The 9,096-nt window shown below is 35.0% G+C and overlaps 1 non-coding gene across 1 annotated transcript; it reads left to right on the plus strand.

Moving 5' to 3' along the window:
* Nucleotides 1-8,283: 8,283 nt before the first annotated feature.
* On the plus strand, nucleotides 8,284-8,390 carry LOC120266185. The gene has a single exon (XR_005538027.1). It is a non-coding gene; the product is annotated as a small nucleolar RNA R71 (small nucleolar RNA).
* Nucleotides 8,391-9,096: the final 706 nt, after the last annotated feature.

Consider the following 9,096-nt stretch of genomic DNA (forward strand, 5'->3'; position numbering starts at 1 on the left):
AATATATCGTCAATTATTTAAACAATAGGCTAATCCCAACCCTAGAACAAAAGATCTACTTGCTAATATTGGATGGATAAGCCAAAAGTTTTAGATCAATCATAAATCGAAACATGCAAAAACTCAAAGTAAAAGGAAGAAGAAACTCTTGATCCTTCTCGCGTGATGTTCTTGTAAATTGATGAATCTCCCCTTTGATCTTTGTTCTCTTTCTCCTTTTTGTTAGCTTTAGGTGCCCCCAAGTCCTCAAGGAAATTATATCCTTGTTATAGTAGCCAAAGATTCTTGAAAATTTACTTTCTTGGCCTTATATAGAGGATGATTAAATTATGGTTGTCATGACGGCAAAGATCCACGGCTATGTTAGCTAGCACGGGCAGGATGTGCTTCTTCTAGGGTTTCAGTCTTTTAAATTTTTACACCATGATCTATGGGTGTGGTAGCTACCACAAGTCACCCACATTTTGGATGAAGGCTAAAATCTACATATCTGCATACCAACTAATGAAGAACAATAACTTCAACTAAAAGAGTGAAATTCAATTAAAAAAACATGGGAAAGATGTTTGATCAACTACAAAATGAAACCTAAATCGATTAAAATATACTATAAATTTAACACTTATCAAACTCCCCCATGCTTGAATCTTTGCTTGCCCTCAAGTAAAACAACCATTAAAGGTTAGGAGAATTCATTATTTTGCAATCTCTTCTCAAACAAAACTCAAATGATAGAACTGGTTTAACATGGGCAACAATAAGAAAGTCACAATCAAAACTCCTAAGAGTATACTAAACAACTATGCATACCAAAGCAAATAAACATACACGAGCACAACTTCAAAATGTAGCATTCACACCACACGTAAATGAGTATTGCACATAAAATGGCATGTATCCAAGCAAATTCATATGAAAGATCAATAGGTCTTTTATTCGACACTTTTTTCATTTTTTTAAAAATCTCTTTTTTTCTTGATTTTTTTTTTCATTTTCAATTTTTATTTTGACTGTCATAGATTATAAATTGTCTTTCTGAGGGATGCACATGCTTATTAGACACTAGAACACTCAACTACTTGGCCAATTACAGATCTACATGAACTCGTTCATGCCCAATTATGACCTTTTTGCTAAAGGAACAGTCTTATTAGGAGCCAAAACCCAAAGCTACTCAGCCACACAAAGCAGCACAACACTGTCAAAAAAATATTATTTCACCAAACTTCTATTGACATGAACTTTGTCTATATCACTTCTCTTATATTTGTCCACTTATGAGATATAATATAACTAAATTTAGGGTATATCTAAAAGTCACGAAAGCTCAAAGGAGTTCATTGCAGGGATATATATCGAATTAAGATACATATGATCAAGAGTCAAGGAGTTAGCATGAATATTATTGTAACTGAAAGGTGTATGCTCAAAGCTATTGATAATAAATAGTGATTCTAGTTTTGAACCATCTATCTATGTCCTGTCAGATAGCTAGCCAAATGAATTCTGAAATTCATCATCAAAAGGTTTTGTTTTTGAATGAATTTTTTTTTACAATTTTTCAATTTCTTTTTATATTTTTCAGATTTTTATCATGCAACACCTAATTGAATCTACATGCAATAAGATGATAATTATAAATGGTAAATACGCTAAACATGTAATACCTAAATGGCATTATGCAATATGCATAAAATATTACTAATGCAAAAGATAACTTCCCCATGCTTGAAATAGATATTTTCCTCAATGTAAGAGAAGGGGTGAACAAACGTGGCCCTGGGAAAGATGTCATTTGTATATTGTTTGCAACATGATTTGCCATATTTTTCATCCTAACATTCATGTCGCGCATCTGTTGGTGAAGTTGTGTGAAGAGAATTACTTGCTATGCATGTTTAGGAGCCATCTTGAGAGTGAGGGTAGAAGGAGAAGACAAAGAATAAAGAACAAGAACAAGAACAAGAACAAGAATATATATATATATATATATATGTGTGTGTGTGTGTGTGTGTGTGCGCGCGCGCGCGCGTGTAAATTCAGATTTTAAAAAAATGTAACTAAAGCTTTTTTTAAAATAAAAATAAAATTTAATAAATAAATCGGTTAGTCTTTTTATAAAGAGAGATTTAAAATAAAATAAAACAAAATATTAAAGAAAAGATTTTAAAATGGGGAAAAAGATAAAACAGAAATTTGGAATTGATTAGAACAAAAAAAGTAAATAATTAAATTAAATTGATTAAAAAGAAAAGATGGCTGGATTAGCTTTTGAAATTCACGCGCCCTATTGCTATTGAAATGCACATGCCATGAGGTTTGTGTGGGTGCCATCAAGCACGATTGTGCCATGAGGCATGAGTAAATCATGCTTTCCACTGTTCGCAGGATTTTGTTTTTTATAAAACATGAGCAACCCATATTTTTTCTGAAAATTTCTCTTTTTTGTCTTTTTTCAGAGAAACTTCTCCATTACTCAATATTCACATGGATGACCATATTTAGCTAGAATCAAGACTAGAACATGGGAAAATGAGTGTAAAATTTTAAAACAAATAATAACATGAAATAAATCGACATGAGCTAAAACTTAAAACTGCTAAGCACAAATTGAAAATAAGAGAAAAAAAACAAAGGGAAAGAGAATTTGGGTTGCCTCCCAAGAAGAGCTAATTTATGGTCATAAGCTTGACCCTTTTTCATGTGTTAAGTGGAGACCAAAAGCGGTTGGGAAAAGATATAGGTCACCCCCTTCTGTATTGGTTCATTGATATTGTAATGCTTTAAATGTTGCCCATTTACTTTGAAAGAGCCAACTGCTTCACCCCATAATTAAACTGAACCATAAAGATGAATCTTGGTCCTTTTGAAAGGACCGGATCGTCGAGAACTAAGCTTACCTGGGAAAAACTTCAACTTAGAATTAAAAAGTAATACTAAATCACCTTCATTAAATTCTCGTCAAAGAATTTGTTTATCATGTCATCGCTTAGTTTGCTCTTTACATGTTTTAGCATTCTTGTACGCATCAAATTGTAACTCATCAAGTTCACATTATTGAAGCTTTCTTCACTCTCTTGCTTTCTTTAGGTCAAAATTTAAAGACTTGATTGCCCAATAAGCAAGTAAATGGTATATTGATGTATAACTTCTTCAAAATCTCCAAAAATCTCCCGAATTACTTATTCATCTTAGCTTTAGCCAATCTTTGCAGAAAGGGAATTGGTGGCATGTATGGCTCTAGCGAAATGTACTTGAGCTCTTTTTTACCTTTCTTTCAAAATTCTTAATTTTCTCATATACCATTGTGAGGAAAGGGTATTGTCAGCTTCCTCAGTTTCATCACTCAAAACAACTCCTTTTTAGGTTTTTGGTTCATCCAACTATTTACCAGTCCTTATGTCACAGTTTGTAATGCTCATTCAGGTTAATTTCTAGATTTTCTAGGAACATCCTTTGAGTTCATGAAGAAGAGCTTGCTTATTGAGCAATTTGAGTTTTAAGCATCTTGTTGTGAGTAGCCAATGAATCAACTTTACATGTTACCTATCTTAATGCCTCATTCATGGCTTGACCATGTTGCTTAGACTCCTCATTTTGTTTTGCTTGAGCTATTACAAAGTTCTCAAGGAGATATTCCAAATTTGACTTCTAAGTTAGTAGGAGATTGGCAAGTCTTGGTTGAAATCCTGGAGGTTGTTTCAAATTGTTAAGACCTGCTTGACCCTGAGGGTTTATGTAGGAGATATTTGGATGATTCCACCAACTTGGGTTATAGGCATTTGAAAAAGGATCACTCTATGGCTTCTTATTGAAATTCTAAACATAGTTGTCTTGCTCCATCAATGGTCCCTGTGAATTGAAATTCCTTGACACTTTGTAAATGTATGACCAACATTTACAACAAATATCACAGGACACATTTGAAGGAATAACACCAACTGCATTTTGCTGATCTTGTCAACTTTCCGAGTTAAGGCATCTATTTTTGTAGTGATGAGGTCGAAAGTATTCACATCATATTTTAATGTAACTTTCTTTTGAGCACTTCTTTCATTCGAAATTGATAATTGATACAGCATGGTGAAAAAAATCTTCTAATGATTTTAGGATTTAAATTTAAAACTTCAAATTAGTTTTTATTTAGTATTTTATAATTAATTTAGCTTTATTGGTTATTTTAGGTTTATTTAATTATCCAATATTTTGTAATTATTTTAGCTTTATTTACTATTTTGTCTTTACTCTTGGCCTCTATTAATACTTGTTTAGGGTTTGTAAAAAGCGAACCGATCTATTAAAATTTTATGATTTCTACTCGATTTGTGTGAGTTCTTGGATTAGACTGGGTATCCACTATGTCAAGTGGTATCAGAGAAGGATGTCAACTACTGGTGACGGTGATGGTGTTTACGACATTGATTAGTTGGCTAGATCCCCTCTGCAAGGGGACAAAGTGTTGCAACGATTAGAGTGACGTTTAGAGCAACGAATGGATCTCAGATTCTGGTATTTTGATGAGAATTTTGAAGAAATTATGGATCACAATTGATGCACACAAGAGAAAAAAATGATAATATAAGGCTAGGGGTGGGGTTGGTTCGTGGTGATCCTATTGGCAGATGTGTTTTTGTTCCTATATGTAGACAATATGCCTATGATGATATCTCAGAGGAAGAAGACAATTTTAAACCAAATCAATTCATCCAACATCAACCATATGAAGGCCACAGGAGTGAGAAATAATTATGGACGTGTTGAAAAGGATACTAGAGATTTTCGGTTAAAAGTGGATATCCCGTCTTTTAATAAAAGCTTGGTCATAAAAGAATTTTTGGATTGGATTATAAAAATTGATATATTCTTTAACTACATAGAGACCCCTCCAAAGAAGCGAGTCCATTTAGTAGCATGCTATTTGAAAAGGGAGCATCCGCATGGTGGGAAACGATTCAGTCTAGAATAGAAAAAGAAGGTAAAGGTCCTGTACCAACTTGGTACATAATGAAATATATACTGAAGAGGGAGTTTCTATCCCCAGATTATGAGCAGATCCTGTTTTAGCAGCATCAACATTGTCAACATGGTAGTCAGTCTGTCCATTAATACACTGCAAAATTCATGAGACTGGCTGAGAGAAACAACCTTCTTGGGTCATAAAGACAACAAGTTGCTAGGTATTTGGAGGGATTGAGGCCAACACTCAGAGACAAAATTTAGGTGCAAGTTATTCAAACTTTATCTAAGGCGAAAAACACGGCCTTAAAAGGGGAGCTGATGCAATAGGAGAGAAGTTGGAGGAACTAGGAAGATTATAAAGTTGTAGAGTCCACAAAAGAGTACAAAGATCATAGCAAACAAGAATAATGACACATATCCGAATTGCATGTAAACCGCAGATGCACAAGTGTCAAAGTAATAATTACCCCGTGAGTGGGTAGTTGAATCCACATGGAACGGAAGTATTAGTAGTAACCAATTCTTAGTTATCTAGTCAAAATCAATGGATATGATGGAATGAACTAATTGCAAGAATATTAATAAGCAAGCAAATGGGTAAGATAGAAAGTAAAAGAGATCTCAATAAATAAAAGTGAGGTACCCTGGTAATGTTACCCCTAGGATCTAACATGAGGCTCAAGATTTGCTAAATGCTTCTAAACCGAGTCTAATGAGTCGAGGCAATCCAAGAACAACTAGCCCTTGCCTCCAAGCCACCGGTACTAGTCCCTTGCAAGGTCCCGGTAGAAAAATCACTCAATCTCAATACCTCACACCCATATAACCGCACTAAGCTCTAGGGATACCTAAGAGTGAAACCGATTCCTAAAGATAGATCCAGCCTCTATTTCTAGGTGAAAGATCCCTAACCCCCTACAAGGTCCGGTGGAAAAATCTAACAATCTCATGCCTCATACCAAATATAGTTGCATAGAGTCTAGGGAATACAGTGATAGAAAACACTCATCATGAAGGGAAAGGGGACACTTCACTATCTCATGACTCACCCTCTCAACCCTCTTTAACCTTGGAGTTTTAACTCTAATGGAGACCTCTCTCATTAAAGTAACAAATCATGCATAATAAACCAATCACCAAAGATCAAGAAAACATGCAAGCCATGGAAAACACAAGGTTAAAACTCACATCAACTCGGATTTAATAGAAACATAAAGCAAATCAATACAAAAGAATAGATCCTAGGGTTCACATGCCCAAATACCTACTAGGGTTTAGCCCTCCATGGGGAAAGTTATAAAACAATGATTAATACAATGAATAGCAATGTAAACCATAGAGAAAAGCCCCCTTTAATTCATGATAATGGCCTTGATGGGTCGCTCAACATCTTCAAGAATCCTCCTCTGAAGCTAGGTTACCGAGCCCCCTTGATACTATGACGGAGAGAAGATTGATTAAAGTTGGTGAAGAATGATCCCCCAATATCACCAAAGACCTCCTCTAAAACCCTAGCCATTTTTCCCTCTAAGTGCTCACAAAAAGCCCCGCAAAAAGTCTCCAAAAAATATGGCAAACGATCTATTATAGTCATAAAACGAGGTTGTCACGTGCCCTCATGCGCCCGTGTGGATTTTTCATGTGCCCGCGTGGCCTGTAGGAATTTCCACACGGTCACGTGAACAGTAATTCTATTACAGTAGTGCTACAGTAAAATGATAGCGTGTTTTGCTACAGTAGTTAGCTTCATTACTCTTCGCAACCACGGTCCAAACACACTTCTCTTGAGGCCACATGCTTGGGCACACGTCCATGTGGTATACTATAAGACTTTTTTTCGTTGATCAACATTTGAAAGGTCTTGCATTCTTCACAAAGAGAAGGAGCATGAAGATGTGACTATCTTTGTGCCCTTCCAACTAGCAAATTGGCTTGAACCTCCTTGGAAGTTGGCACACATCTCCATGTTCATGAAACTTCTCTCGTGATTTGGTCTTTGAATTGAACAAGAACTCCCAACAGTACGTGTGTCTTTATAGCCTATATTTGTTTCCTTTTAACTCTTCAAGGCATTCACAACCTGATAGTACAAAATAACACCAAATACACAATATGAGACATAAACCATGGTTAAAAATGATGCTCAATGCATGTAAAATATATAGAAAAATATGTCTACTCAAGCACTTATCAAATAACAACTAATACATAAGGAATAAGGCAGTAGAGAATGTAGGGAAACATAAAGAGTTAGGAGAATAGAAAATTCATATACCAAACCTATTGTGGGAAAGTGTTTGAGATGTAACCAACCAGGACATAAGTCAAATGAATGCCCCTTGAGGAAGACCGTGAACATTATAGAGAAAAAAAGTTAAAAGAATGAAGAGATTATTTGTAAACCAAATGGTGATGAGGATGAAGAATATGAAGCAAATGAGAGGCAAGCTTATCTTGTAAGATGGATAATGTCAACTACTAAGCATGAAGAGCATATTCAAAGCCATCAGTTGCTTAAAACCACATGAACCATTAATAATGAGTTGTTCGATGCTATTGTTGATGATGGAAGTTGTGACAATATAATCAAGGAAGAGACTTCTACTAACACTTCTAGAGAGAAGGAAAAAGATGAAAAGGTTGATTGGGAGAGTGTTGATGAAAGTAAAAAGAGCAATGAAATATTTAGACTTCCGAAAGATTTCAAGCTAAGGTTATGGTTGTCGTCGAAGAAGAAGAGAAAGAAAGCTACTAAATAGAAAGATTTCAAGATTAAGAAATTCAAATTTTGGAATGGTGATGATTTGATGAAATATTCAATCACAAGCTTAATTGCCTAGATCAAAACTTGAGGTCGAGTTTCTCCCGAGTGGAGGTGAATGACACAACATGGTGAAAGAAATCTTCTAATGATTATAGGAATTTCAAATTCAAACCTTCAAAGTAATTTTTATTTAGTATTTTATATTTATCTTTGTGTTATTGGTTATTATAGATTTTATTTATTTATCCAGTATTTTGTAATTATTTTAGTTTTTCTTACTATTTTTATCCTTAGTCTAGGCCTTTATTTATACTTGTTTTATGGTTTGTGAAAGGGGAACCGGTCTATTTAAGTTTTATATTTTTCTACTCAATTTGAGTGAGTTCTTGGATAAGAACTGGGTATCCGCCATGTCAGATGGTTAAGAGAGATATTTTCAAATAAATCATAGGACTTACCACACTCTTGTTCATTAAGGCTCCTCCTAAAGTAGCATCCACTGAAACCTGGTGTTATAATTGAGCCCATTGTAGAAGGTCTGCACTAATAACCATTTTGCAAGTCCATGATGGGGACACAACCATAATTATTCTTTGAATCTATCTCATGTGTCACACAAAGACTCTTCTTCCTTTATAGCGAAATTAGTGATTTGATTCCTACGGTGAGTCTGTCTATCTTAGAGGGAAGTGTCTGGCTAGGAAGGCTTGTGATAATGACTCCTATGTTGTGATGGATGCCCGCTGGAAGTTAATGCAACCATACCCTGCCCTTGTCCTTAAGAGAGAATGGGAATAGTCTTAGTCTAATGGCATCTGGTGATACTCCATTGATCTTCAATGTGTCACAATACTCTAAATAGATTGAAAGATGTAGATTTGGGTTTTCTATCGGTGATCCTCCAAATTGATTTTGTTGAACCATGGAGAGGAGTGCAGGCTTCAATTTAAAGTTATTTTCTTCAATTTGTGGGCCTTGTAATACTCGAGTGCAACCCTTGAACATTTGGCGTAGCAAATTCCTTAAGAAAGCAATTACTATCGTCCATGATTGAGGGTTGTGATTCTTGAGCTTTTCTTCCTTCTCTGATACTGAATACGCAAAAGCTTTTTCTATATCTGTGTTTGGTTGTACAAGTATTTCCAAACCTTCAAGTCTTTGCATAAACTAAACTATTGATCTACAAGAAAACAATAAAGTAAAATTATGCAACTAACAAGAAAGAAGAGAACTGAAAAATTAGATGTCTAATCTAACCAAATTTTAAATTCAATCAATATCAACAAGTAAAGTCCCCACCAACGGCGCCCAAAAACTTAATACCACAAGCACACGGATCATTCAAGTAGTAATTAAAATATCGTTCCCACGAG

Source organism: Dioscorea cayenensis, chromosome 7 (genome assembly GCF_009730915.1).
Source record: "Dioscorea cayenensis subsp. rotundata cultivar TDr96_F1 chromosome 7, TDr96_F1_v2_PseudoChromosome.rev07_lg8_w22 25.fasta, whole genome shotgun sequence".
Taxonomy (NCBI): Eukaryota; Viridiplantae; Streptophyta; class Magnoliopsida; order Dioscoreales; family Dioscoreaceae; genus Dioscorea; species Dioscorea cayenensis.